Genomic DNA, 14363 nt, shown 5'->3' with positions numbered 1-14363 from the left:
CCCCATCTTCCTGTCATTGAGTACTTGGCTTAAATGCCACCTCCTTATACTACTCTGACACCCTGACACAATTTGCACCCCTCCCTATTACCCACTTCACATCTCTACTGTCGTCAAACATCCTCCCCCACTCTCCCCACTGGGAGTTCCCATGAGAGCAGGTCGGAGTAAACAACCAATGTACACTCAGTGGGGCAAATGGGGTCATGGGGCTAACATGCCTTTGACAAGCACGGGTCAGTGAAGGGAGTTGGCACCAGACTGGTACATGTGGTGTGAGGAGAGCCCGAGGGGGAAGGCCAGTGGATGGTATCAGGAGGTGGGGAACAGAGGCTAAAGGTGCCATAGGAATAATGGCGTGGAGCTATGGAGTGGAGGTGATGGGTTTGGAGGATGGGGTCCGAGCTGTGTTTTTACAAGATCAGTCTGGAAAAAAGCAAGTCAGAGGCAGATCTATATCATCTATCTATGTCTACATCTATCTATCTGTATATCTATCCATTTATCTATCTATCATCTATCTCTATCTATCTGCCTATATCTCTTCACCTCTCTATCCTTCTCTCTCTTTCTCTTTATACTATCTACCTCAATCAATCAATCAATCAATCACACCACATCTTGATACAGAACTACCAGTGCTCGGTTGCTACACACCAAGAAGAAATTCTGGTGCCCACGGGAACCAAATTAAGAGCGGTATCCTCTGGGGAGGGTTGCTATAGGAAATGATTACTTTCTATTTTGATTTCTTTATTGATTTCATCTTTAAATACTACAAGCTGGTGATATTTTTGTAATCAAGGAAACAATATTTACCTAAATGATCATTCTGATGAAAGCGTGGATTATTGTTCAGGGAAGGTAAGCCTGCAGTGGGGGTCACCCAGAGTGGGGACTCCGGATGGCTGTCCAGAGGTGGTTGAGCCTGCAGCCGTCTGCCTGAGTTTGGATTCCAGCTCCTCTGCTCTTATTTAGCTGTGTGACTGTTGGCTAGGGACTTCACCTCTCTGTGCCTCATTTCTTCATCTTTAACACAGATGATGTTACAGTTCTTCAGTACAGAGTGTTGTGTGGATCAAAAGCCCTGCCACGGATGGAACACGTGGGACAAGACCTTGCCCGCAGCAATCACTCGCTATAAGCCAGATGCCACTGCTTATTATTATTCTTACCACCATTATTATGTGTATTATTATTACAGACTAGGACGGTGGCAATTCACATACACTGAACATGTTTAACAGGCAGCAATGATGGTTGGGGGACCAACTCATCCCAGTTTGCCCAGACTTTCTTGATTTTCCTACAGGAAGTCCCACATCCCAGGAACCCTCTCCCTTTTGGATAAACTGGGAGGACATCTGGTCACCTTAAGGTAAATAGTGGGACTTAATGGTGACAGGGAGGATTCTCTGGCAGCTCCCAGCTTTTGGGCCTGGCGAATCAGAATCTTCTTTAAGGAGGATGCTTGAGGAGAATTTGGGGCAGTGGATAATCCCAAGTGTGGTCACGCTGGATTTGAGGGACCTCTTGCCTGTGCAGGTGGGAGAAGATAGAGCTTCCTGTGGGAAGCTCAAGACAGACCTCCCAGCATTTTGTTTTGAAATGTTTCAAACGCACAGCAAGGTTGAAAGAATCCTAGAGTGGACACCCACATACTCCAAGTATCTGCTGCAATTAACATTTGAATATATTTGCTTTAATATCTGTCTATCCATTCATCCATCTTACTTTTTATCTATTTTAATGTCACAGACATCTGCACACTCTCAACACTCCAGTGCTCACACCATTAACTAGAGTTTACTATTTGCTTACAGTTCTTTGATATAAAATTTACATACAGTGATGGGCACAATTCTTAACTGTACCCTGGCTGGGTTCTGACAAACCTTAGTTATAGCTATTAAAGAAATAATTTACTCATTCCCGGTGAGATTCAAAACAAAAAAAAATAAAAGTTACTGGAGGCAGATCAGGCTCTGCCATGTGCGAAGCTCTGTGAAGCAGAGGAAGTGGCTTAACCTTTCTGGGCCTGAGCTGCCTATTTAAAATGGGAATAGTAAGGGCGCCTCTCTGAGATCCGATGTGGTTGCTGTGGGTATTAAACTAGTAAATCTATGTAGAAATGATGAGGAGCTCCTGGCACCTAGGCAATGCCTTAAAAAACACTCAGTTTTCATGTTACCCGGCTGGAACAGTCCAACGAATCACACCCAAAGAAAGAAGAAATAAAGGGGAAAGTATGTTGCTGAAAAATTTCAAAGATAGTCAACAGAGGAAGGAACCTAAGCGTGGGCTCTCCACAGGTGTGAGGAGACAGGTGGAGAGAGAGGGAGGCTGGGAGCTAAATCCCGACTCACAGCCACGGAAAACCAGCAGGTGAAGACTCCATTGACCTGTGGTGAAGAGGGGGAGATGAGCGCATCCACAGCCTTGGAGATGTCCCGAGAGAGAAAGCTAAGGCTCCACACGTGTTTGCTATTCATCACAGTCGTGCAAACGCTCTCATTTATTTAAATCATGTGTACATGCTTTTGTATTTTTAATTTAACTTGAAAAACACAGACAAGATTCTGACACATGCTACAAAATGGATGAACCCTGAGGACATTATGTTAAGTGAAATAAGCCAGTCACAGAAGGTCTGCGTGATTCCAGTTATGTGAGGTCTCTAGAGGAGTCAGATTCTTGGAGACAGAGGCTGGGGGAGCGGGAGGGGGAGTTAGTGTCTAATGGGGACAGAGTTTCAGTTTGGGAAGATGAACAAGTTCTGGAGATGGATGGTGGCACAATAACGTGAATGTACTTAATACCACAGAAGTGGACACTTAAAAATGAGAAAGATGATGAATTTTATGGTATATGTATTTTATCTAAATTTGTAAAAAGCAGCACAGGAGATAATTCCTAAAATGCCTCTCTACCACATGAAGAAGCAAATGTTAACACTGGGTTCTAATTGCTTCAGATATGTTTTCCTTTCAATGAAAGAAAACAGTAGGAACAAAGTTGAAGGCCTCCCACCTTGTAATTTCAACTTAAAATCCCAAATAGTTTACAGTGAGAAGCCACGTTCCCACTCTGGTCCCTCAACTGCCCCTGCCACCACCTTGGAGAGAACAAGCTTACCAGATTTTTATATCTCCTTCCAGGGGTGATTAATTGATTTCAGGATGACAACTTTAAGTTGAAAAGTATACGATAATTTGGCTGAGTGCAGAAGCAATACCGGAATGTTTAAAATAGGATGTTTTCTCCTATTTATAGATTTAATTTTTAAATTTATATTAACTGTTAAGGACCTCAGAAGGGTTTGCTTGGTAGAGGCATTTAATAAGGGTGAAGAGTAAAATATATCCCTTTAATAAGTGCCATCTACAATGTTTAAGTGATTTCAATCCACTACAATTCCAAGTGGACCCAAAGGCCTCTTGGAAAGTGATGGTCCGCTTTGCCAGGTGTGAAAGTAAAGTTGTAATTAGAACTAGATGCTGAAGAGAAACTGTTTCTCAAGGTGTAATTTAAATGGACTATGCATTTACAAAGTAACTACAAAGATGGAATTTTCTAGGCAGCAAAGCTTCCCCCAAACCCAAACACTGTCCCGAGTTTGTTTAAAGGCTAGTGTGGCTGGAGCAGAGGGAGTGAGGGGAAAAGTGGAGGAGACAAGGCAGGGAGGTGAGGAGGAGGTGTGGGGGTAGATCGCATGCGGCTTTGGGGCTTTGGGGCTGTGGGGAAGGGGGCTTTTGTCTCCAGTGAGGTGGGTGCAGTGGAGAATTCGGCTCAGAGGAGGGCCTGATCTAATTTAGGTTTTACATCATTTTCCATTTGCTGTTGTCCTGAGGGGCATTACCACCTGGGGAGTGGAGCAGGTGGGAAAAACTGGGTGGCGAGCAAAGGCTTTTAACAGGCCCCTGTGCAGGGTGCGGAGGGCATCCAGCCAGAGACTTCCCGGGAGAAACTCCCAGAGGAGGGATGAGTAACATAGATAAACTGATGAGCAGCCGGCTTCTCAGGAAACTGCAGATTGTGTTGGCTCCAGATAGATTTTCAGAGCAGGGGTCTTTGGGCAGTGTCTTCAAGGATCAGTAGGAGTTTTTCAGGAAGGCACAATAAGAAAAGCCCTTTTAGGCAGAAGGACGGGCATGCACAAAGCATGAACTGATATACTTTCTACCTCCCCAACTGCTCCTCCCAACCTGGATCATGGGGTTACCATTTGAGCCCCACACCTGGTACTCATCCTGAATGCCTGTCTTCTTCTCACTCCTGCCGTCCCCATGGCCACCACCCAGAGCCAGACACCCATCACCTGGGCGATAGGTGCCTGTCCCAGCCCTTAATCCCTAGTTGTCAGCCCAAGTCCGAAAGTGATCTTTCCTCGTCCCTCCCCTGCCCACGCATCTCTCACTGTTCCCCAGTGCTCTGGAAAGGAAGTCCAAGCCTGTCAGCCTAGCACCTGAAGTCATGGCAGACCCAGCCCTGCCTGCCCCACTGGGTCATCGCATGAACGAAACAAGCAGTAGCAATAACAGCACCTACCCCTACTTACAGAGAACCCACACGATGCCAGTCCATGTGTCGTGCAGTTTAAAGGTAGCTTGGCACTCTCGTTTTATAGAAGGGCATACTGAATTTCAGAGTACTCATGGGACTTGTCCAAGGTCACCAGCCTGCTTGTGAACTCAATTGTTTCCAACTCCAAAGCTCGGGCTTAACCCCAACACTGTCCCCTGCTTGACACATTTTGGTGTGATGGGTTTAACTTCTTTGCTATTCCTCTGTCTCAGTCTGCTGGGGCTGCCATAAAAGAATACCATAGACCGGGTGGCTTGAATGACAGACATTTATTTCTCAGAGTTCTGGAGGCTGAAAAGTCCAAGATCAAGGTGCTAGCCGATTCAGTTTTTGGAGAGGGTTTACTTTCTGGCTTGCAGACAGCCGCCTTCTTGCTGTGTCCTCACATGGCATGGGGGAGGAAGAGAGAGCGAGACTCTTGTGTCCCTTCTTATAAGGGCACTATCCCATCATGAAGGCCCCACCGCCAAACCTCATCCAACCTTAGTTACCTCCCAAAGGCCCCATCTGTAATACTATCACATTATGTGGGGGGTTAGAGCTTCAACATATTCATTTGGGGGATACAAACAGTCCATAATATCTTCCCTTCAAATACTGGAGCCTAGTTCCCTTCCACTTGAGTGTGGGTCAAACTTTAGCGACACTTTTTAAAGACTTTTTATTCCAATATTATTGTAGATTCACATGTAGTTGTAGGAAATGATACGGAGGGATCCAGTAGACCGGGGGTCCCCAACCTCTAAGCTGCAGACCAGTACCAGTCTGTGGCCTGTTAGGAACTGGGCCGCACAGCAGGAGGTGAGCGGTGGGCTAGCGAGTGAAGCCCCATCCATATTTGCAGCCGCTCCCCAGCACCAGCATCACCGCCTCAGCTCCACCTAAGATCATCAGGCATTAGATTCTCACAGGAGCACTGGTCCCTGGTGCCAAAATGGTTGGGGACCGCTGCTGTATGTATTTTACTCATTTTCTCCCAATGGTAACACCTTGCATAACTTGAGTACATTATATCAACCAGGAAATTGATACAATCACTGACCTTATTCAGATTTCACCAGCTTTATATGCACGTGTGTGTGTTTAGTTCTTTGCAGTTTTGTCATATGAGTAGATTTGTGTGACTACTACCACCATCAAAATACGTAACAGTTCCATTACAATCATCCCTTGCGCTACCCTTTTATAGCCATAGTTACCTTCAATGCTTGGAAACCACTCATCTTTTCTCTATGTCTATAGTTTTGTCATTTTAAGAATGTTATGTAATGTATCCATATAATGAAATATTATTCAGCGATAAAAGGAAATAAAGTACTGATACGTGCTACAATACAGATAAACCTTGAAATATTACACTAAGTGAAAGAAGCCAGTTACAAAGCACCCCATATTGTAGGGTTCTATTTACATGGCATGTCCAGAATAGGCAAATTTATTGAGGCAGAAAGTACGTTAGTGGTGCTTAAGGCCGTTGGCGGGGAAGCGGGGGTAACAGGTTCTGATAGCTAAGGGGTGTGAGGTTTTTTTGGAAGGGCGATTTTTAGTTATTGATTAAATTTCTTTAATAGTTTTGAATTATTCAAACTTGCTATTATATCTTGACTCTGTTTTCATAAGATATTTATAGAACTTTTTCCAATTTATCCAGGGTTATCTAATTTATTGATATTTTTGTTATGCTCATAATTTTAATCAACACTTTTCTTTTTCATTCATTGAATTATTTATTTGTGGTTTCTAGTTTTTCCTTGATGGATTTCACCATAGGTTTGTCTATTTTGTTTATTTTTCCAAAGAACTAACTTTGGGCTTTGCTATCTTTGCTATTGTATCTTTGTTATCAATTTCATTGATTTTTAAATTATTTCCTTTCTTCTACCTCCTTTGGTTATATTTTGTTTTTTGCTTTTTTTCCCCAATTAACATTTTGTATTTATGCATAAGTTTTCAGCTGTTTTCCTTTCAGATATTAACATTTAAGATTATGAATTTTTTTAAATGCATTACTTTCTCCTTGTGCCACAGTTTTGATGGTAGTGTTTTCCCCCCAGTTTTATTGAGACATAAATGACATACAGCACTGTGGAGTTTAAGATATACTACATAATGACTTGACTTACATACAATGTGAAATGATTACCACAGTAAGTTTAGTTAACATACATCATGTCATATAGATAGAAAAAAGAAAAAGAAAAATGTTTGTGTCCCTTGTGATGAGAACTCTTAGGATTTACTCTCTTAACAATTTTCAAATATATCATATAGCAGTGTTAGCTTAGCAGAATGCTCTCGAGGTCCATTCATGTTGTTGCAAATGTCAGAATTTCCTTCTTTTTTTATGGCCGAATAATACTCCTTTGTACGTATGTACTACAACTTCTTTATCTATTCATCTGTCAATGGACATTTAGGTTGTTTTCATGTCTTGGCTACTGTGAATAATGCTGCTATGAATGTGGGGGCGCAGATATTTCTTTGACATAGTGTTTTTGTTTCCTTTGGATATATTCCCAGAGGTGGAATTGCTGGATCATATCTATTTTTAATTTTTTGAGGAACCTCCATACTATTTTCCTTCAGTGGCTGTACCAGCTTACATTCCCACCAACAAACAGTGCACAGGGGTTCCCTTTTCTCCACATTTCTCACCAGCATTTGTTATCTCTTGTATTTTTTAAAAGTCTCTTAAAATGTTTATTTTTGTCAGAATAGCTGATAATTTTCTGTTGAGTCCTTTGGTTTATTATTATAAGCATTTCTTCCCCTTGAAAAATCTATTCAAAACATCTCAATCCTTGAGGTAAAGAAATTTAATGAGAAAAGCCATCTTGATTTTTTTTATAGAAATAAATTCTTAAAGTTCCTTTAGCTTGGTAAATAGAAATAATCTCTTCTTGTTCTACCCTGGTGAATAAAAATATACTTTATACAGCAAAGTATCCAGTCACTTATTGGCAAACCGAGGGTGAGAACTATTCATTTACATGTTTTACTCAAACAGTGCCATACTGCCACATCACGTAGACTTTTTTTTTTACATAGTTTCCGACTATGGTTTTTTTTTTTACATAGTTTTCTGGCAAAGATAAGGTTTTGGAATTGCAAAAGCAACAGAAGTTTTATCTCTTAAAGCTCTGGAAGGGGATTAATCTGAGTCATCTTCATCAAGATATTCCTCAGCATTGGTTAATGTTCGCATGGCATCTGTCCCTTTTTTTTTCCCTAAGAGATTGCACGGGCAGTGTTAGTAGCCATGTCCAGAGCCAGCTTCTTCTTATTGTTTCTTGAGTCTGTTCTAGCACTTTTTTTCCAGAAGTGACTGGACAATATCTGCATAATTCTTCCAGGCAACCGTATGCAAAGCTGTATCTCCCAACTTGTTCTGTTGGCTCAGTTCAAAGTTTGGTTGAGTAAATATCATTTCTACTGTATCTTTGTGACTCCTGTGACAAGCCCAGTATAAAGCAATGCTTCCAGCTTTGTCAAAGCCGTTAACACTAACTCGTTGTCCAAACACTCAACCAACTCAAGTTGCCTGTTTTTGCAGTTTCATGCAATGAATTGTTAACGGATTCTGCCTGCTCAGCCACACTGTTGCTTGGGATTGGTCCAGTCCCACCCTTGGCGGTGTCTTTCCACCAGTTGGTATCACTCGTGTCAGTAGTGTAGATAATGTCACCTTCCTTGACTTGTAATTCATCTGGAGTTTTGGGTTCAAACGTGTAAAGAGCTTTGAACACTTTAACTTGCCCTGGTTTGACTGGTTTGGGTGGCGGCTTGGACATCTCGCTTCCTGGAGCAGCTAGCTGATCCTAAAGACCATGCAGGAAAAGCCAACCAAACGCGCGCCTCAAAGTTTCTTTTCGTCTGGTTTGTAGAGGTGTGCCTTCAAGGACCTGTGCCCACCCTTGGCTGCCGGGCCAGTGGACGCAAGCCTATTTCTTATCTTTTTGATCGTAGCCATGCTAACAGGTATGAGGTGATATCTCATTGTGGTTTTGATTTGCATTTTCCTGATGATTAGTGAAGTTGAATACCTTTTCATGTACTTTTTGGCCATTCATATACCTTCTTTGGAGAAATGTTTATTTGGGCCCTTTGCCCATTTTAAATTGATTATTATTTGTTTTGCTATTTAGTTGTATGAGTTCTTTATGTATTTTTGGATATCGACCCTTTATCAAGTTTATATTTTGTAAATATTTTTCCTATTCTGTAGGTTGTCTCTTCATTGTGTTGATTGTCTCTTTTGCCCTGCAGAGCTTTTTAGTTTGATGTAGTCCCACTTGTTGAGTTTTGCCTTTTTGGTCATTCATTCATTCATTTATTTATAGTCCCACACCTCTTTTCCCTTTGGCAACCATCAACTTTTTCTCTATATCTATGGGTCTGTTTCTGTTTCGTTTTGTTTATTCATTTGTTTTGCTTTAGATTCTACATATAAGTAATATTATACAGTATTTGTCTCTCTCTGTCTGACTTATTTCACTTAACATAATACTCTTTAGGTCCATCCATTTTGTCACAAATGACGAGATTTCCTTCTTTTTTATTGCTGAATAACATTCCATTGTATATATGTACCACATCTTCTTTATCCAGTTACCTATTGATGGACACCTAGGTTGCTTCCATATCTTGGCTATTACTAATAATGCTGCAATGAACATAGGGGTGCATATATCTTTTTTAATTACTGTTTTTGTTTCCTTCAGATAAATACCGGAACTGGAATTGCTGGGTCATATGGTAGCTCTATTTTTAAATTTTTGAGGAATCTCAATACTGTTTTTCATAGTGGCTACACCAATTTACAATTCCACCAATAGCACATGAGGGTTCTCCACAACCTTGCCAGTTCTTGTTATTTATTGATTTATTGATAATAGCCATTTGGACAGGTGTGAGGCTTTAATTTGCATTTCCCTGAAGATTAGTGATGTCGATCATCTTTTTATATGTCTATTGGCAATCTGTATGTCCCCTGTGGAGAAATGTCTATTTAAGTCCCCTGCCCATTTGTTAATTGTGTGTGTGTGTGTGTGTGTGTGTGTGTGTGTGTGTGTGTGTTTGTTTTGTTTTGTTTTGGTGTTGTTACTTATATATTATGTTATGAGTTATATATTTTGGCAATTAACCCCTTATTGGATGTATCATTTGCAAATATCTCCTCCCATTCAGTAGATTGTCTTTTTGTTTTGTTGATGGTTTCTTTTATTCTACAAAACCTTTTTTGTTTGATGTAGTCCCATTTGTTTATTTTTTCTTTTGCTTTTGTTGACTTTGCTTTTGGTGTCAGATTTAAAAAATCATTACCAAGACCTACATCAAGGAGCTTACAGACTATGTTTTCTTTTTTTTCCTAGAAGTTGTATGGTTCCAGATATTACATTTAAATCTTTAATCCACTTTGAGTTAATTTTTGTGAGTGGTATAAGATAGGGGTCTAGTTTTATGTTTTTGCATATGAATATTCAATTTTCCTAGCACCATTTATTGTAGAAATTCTTTCCTCCAATGAGTTTTCTTGGCTCCCTTGTCAAATATTAATTGACTAAATACATGTGGTTTTATTTCTGGATTCTCAATTCTGTTGCATTGGTCTATGTGTTTGTTTTTATGTCAGTACGATTCCATTTTGATTACTATAGCTTCAGAGTATAGCTTGAAATTATGAAGTGTTTTTGAAATCAGGAAACTTGGCTCTTCTTTCTCAGAAGCGATCTGGCTATTTGGGGTCTTTTGTGGTTCCATATAAATTTTAGGATTGTTTTTTCTACTTCTGTAAAAAATGTCATTGGAATCCTGATAGAGATTGCATTGAATCTATAGATGGCTTTGAGTAGTATGAACATTTTAACAATATTCTTCTAATACATAAACATGGGATAACTTTTCATTTATTTGTGTCTTCTTTGATTTCTTTCATCAATATCTTGTAGTTTCAGTGTACAGGTCTTTCATTTCCTTGGTTAAATTTATTCCTAAGTATGTTATTACCTTTTTTATAGTTTAATATATTTTAGTAGCAAACTTACCAGAACAGCACAAAAGACTGACAACATTAAAAAACATGTACTTGCATGTAGGACAATTCAGTTAAAGAAGTATAGTGAATGGATGGAATGTATTGTGTGATAAAAACTTCATTTTGTTACAAACTTCATTTTGCTTATTTGTGCTACAAACTTCATTTTTTTTTGCCATCACTAAGAAATTTACTTAAAAAAAATCCAAATGCTGCCATTGTTTAGAAAAATTTAACAGGTTTATTTATAATAGTTATAAAGTAGAATGGCTGAAACTTGTTCACTGAAACATTTTGAATTGCATTAATGCTTTATGTCCCCATATTTATATTAAAAATTCACACACAAATGTAAATGGAAAAACTTCCCATACCTGATTTCTGTGCTCTGTTTTTTAACTTGTAGTCATACACTTAGGTATCTTTTGACCTTATGGGGAAAAAATATCTAACATTCAGAACTACCGATAACAGGAAGAAGAGAGAAAAAAAATTAAAGAATGAAATGGGTCCCATTATAGCAGATTCTTAAGTATGTTCTCCACATATGCAGCGTGCTAGCTGGGTGTCTTTTGGCATAATTGTTACACATTTGGCAGGGATAGCAGACAAGTTGGCATCTTCAAAAAGGCCAACCAGATAGGCCTCACTTGCTTCCTGCAAAGCACCAAAAACTGTGGTCTGGAAGCACAGATCTGTTTTGAAGTCCTGAGCAATTTCTCGCAACACATGCTGAGAGGGAACTTTGCAAATGAGAAGTTCAATGGACCTCTGATAATGTCTAATCTCAGAGTGCCACAATACCAGGCCTGTAAAAATGAGGTTTTTCATTTCTCCAGTAGAGGGCTCACTCTCGTGAGCGGCTTTTATAGCCAGTTGCTTCCTTGGTGCTTTACCACCAGCTGACTTTGGGACAGTCTGCGTACTATGACCCCTAGTATAGAGGCCTCCCTACTAATCCTCCTTCTTCATCTGGCATTCAGTAAGCTAGAGGTGGCGTTGGCATTAGAGAGCAACACCAGTATTTTATTGTTTTGGATGCCATTGTGGATGGGATTGTTTTCTTTATTTCTTTTTTAGATCGTTTGTTGTTAATGTATAGAAATGAAACTGATTTCTGTATGTTGATTTTGTATCCTGCAACTTTACTAAATTCATTGATTAGTTCTAACAGTTTTTTGGTAGAGTCTTTAGGATTTTCTCTCTGTAAGATCCTATTATATTTTACTCTTCCCTTTCTGATTAAGATGCACTTTATTACTTTTTCTTGCCTGAATTCTCTGCCTAGAACTTTCAGTACTATGTTGAATAGGAATAATGAGAGTGGGCACCTTCATCTTGTTCCTGTTATTAGAGGAAAAACTTTCAAACTTTTACTGTTGAGTATAATGTTAGCTGTGGATCTGTCATATGCAGCCTTTATTACGTTGAGTTCTGTTTCTTCTATACCCAATTTGTTGAGTGTTTTATCATGAAAGAATGTTGAATTTTGGGATGATCATGTGATTTTTATTTTTCCTTCTGTTAATGCAGTGTATCACATTTATTGATTTGCATATGTTGAACCATCTTTGCGTCCTAGGGATAAATCCCACTTGATCATGGTGTACAATACTTTTAATGTGCTTTTGAATTCAATTTTCTAACATGATGCTGAGAATTTTTGCATGTATATTCATTAGGGATAATGGTCTGTAACTTTCTTTTCTTGAAGCATCTTTATCTGGCTTTGGTATCAGGGTAATGATGGCCTTGTAAAAGTAGTTTGAAAGTGTGCCTTCCTCTTCAGTTTTTTGGAAGAGTTTGAGAAGGATCGGTATTAATTTTTTAAAATGTTTGGTTGGGTTCAATAGTGAAACTATCTGGTCTTGGGCTTTTCTTTTTTGGGAGATTTTTGATTACTGATTTAATCTCCTTACTTGTTATAGGTCTGTTCAGATTTTCTGTTTCTTCATTATGCAGTCTTGGTCAGTTGTATGTTTCTAGGAATTTATCCATTTCTTTTAGGTTATGCAATTTCTTGGTGTATAATTGCTCATAATAGTCTCATGACCCTTTGTATTTCTGTAATATCAGTTGTAATGATTCCTTTTTCATTTCTGATTTTATTTATTTGTAATGTTTCTCTATTTTTCTTAGTCTAGCTAAAGGTTTGTCAATTTGTTGACATTTCAATAAGCCTGCTGATTCATTGATATTTTTTCTGTTCTTTTCTGGTCTCTATTTTCATTATTTATTTTCTGATCTTTGTTATTTTCTTCAAATTTGGGCTTAGTTTATTCTTTTTCTAGTTCCTTGAGGTGTAAAGTTAGGTTATTTATTTGGATTTTTTCTTTTTTTAATGTAGGAGTTTATCACTATAAAGTTGCCTTTTGAATTGCTTTTGTAGCGTCCCATAGGTTTTGTTATGTTGTGTTTCCATTTTTGTTTGTTTTAAGATATTTTTTAATTTCTTTTTTGACTCATTCATTATTTAAGTGTATGTTGCTTAATTTCCACATATTTGCGAGATTTCAGCTTTCCTCCTGCTATCGATCTTTAGTTTCATACCATTGTGGTTAGAAAAGATACCTGATATGATTTCAGGCTTCTTAAATTTGCTAACAACTGTTTTGTGATCTATTATATGATCTACCCTGGAGAATGTTCCATGTGCACTTGAGAAGAATGTATATTCTGCTTTTATGACCGTTAAGTCTCTATATGTCTGTTAGGTCTGTTAGGTAGGACAAAGGTCTCAAGGTCTGGGCGGTTCTTACTAAATACTATTCTTTCTACATGTTAAAATGTAGCACAGTATTTTGCAGATGCAGTTGTAAACAGGATGAGCTTGACAGGAACCCAACATGATAAGTGTAGCCAACTGCAAAGAAGAAATCAATATGTAATTAATCAAATAGGATATATAAGCAATGGCTAAGCCTCCCTTCCCAGAGAGAGAGTTTGAATGCGAATCCCTCTCCTTTAGTTGTTGCATTAAGTAAATAAAACTACCTAAGGATGACCTTGTATTATTCTTGAATAGAACACCCCAAGCAGAAGACACTCCTGAGTTCAGTAACAGGTCCATATAGTCTAAAGTATGGTTTAAATCCATTTCCTTGTTGGTTTTCTGTCTGGATGATCTATTCATTGTTGAAAGTGCGTATTTAAGTATTCTATTATTGTATTGTCTATTTCCTCCTTAAGCTCTGTTAGTATTTGCTTAATATATTCAAGTGCTCTGGTGTTGGATGCCCATATGTTTATCATTGTTATATCTTCTTAATGAATTGACCCCTTTATCATTATATAATGATCTTCTTTGTCTCTTGGTATTATTTATGACTTTAAGTCTATTTTGTCTGATATAAGTACTGCTCTCTTTTGCTTTCCACTTTCATGGGATATCTTTTTACATCCTTTCGCTTTGAACCTATGTGAGTTCTTATAGATGAAGTGAGTCTCTTGTAGGCAGCATATAGTAGTTGGATCTTGTCTTTTCCTTCCTTCCTTCCTTCCTTCCTTCCTTCCTTCCTTCCTTCCTTCCTTCCTTCCTTCCTCTTTCTTTTCTTTCTTCCTTCCTTCCTTCCTTCCTCTTTTCCATCCTTCCTTCCTTCCTTCCTTCCTTCCTTCTCTTCTCTTCTCTTCTCTTCTCTTTTTTTCTCTTTTCTTCTCTTTTCTTCTCTTTTCTTTTCTTTTCTTTTCTTTTCTTTTCTTTTCTTTTCTTTTCTTTTCTTTTCTTTTCTTTTCTTTTCTTTCTTTT

General features: G+C 38.8%; 1 pseudogene; it reads right to left on the bottom strand.

Moving 5' to 3' along the window:
* Positions 1–7735: 7735 nt before the first annotated feature.
* LOC102883531 lies at positions 7736–8375 on the bottom strand (annotated as a pseudogene).
* Between the last annotated feature and the right edge of the window lie 5988 nt (positions 8376–14363).

Source organism: Pteropus alecto, unplaced genomic scaffold (genome assembly GCF_000325575.1).
Source record: "Pteropus alecto unplaced genomic scaffold, ASM32557v1 scaffold761, whole genome shotgun sequence".
In the NCBI taxonomy this organism is placed as follows: domain Eukaryota; kingdom Metazoa; phylum Chordata; class Mammalia; order Chiroptera; family Pteropodidae; genus Pteropus; species Pteropus alecto.
The sequence above is the reverse complement of the archived record's forward strand: the minus strand, read 5'-3'. Positions and strand labels throughout refer to the sequence as shown.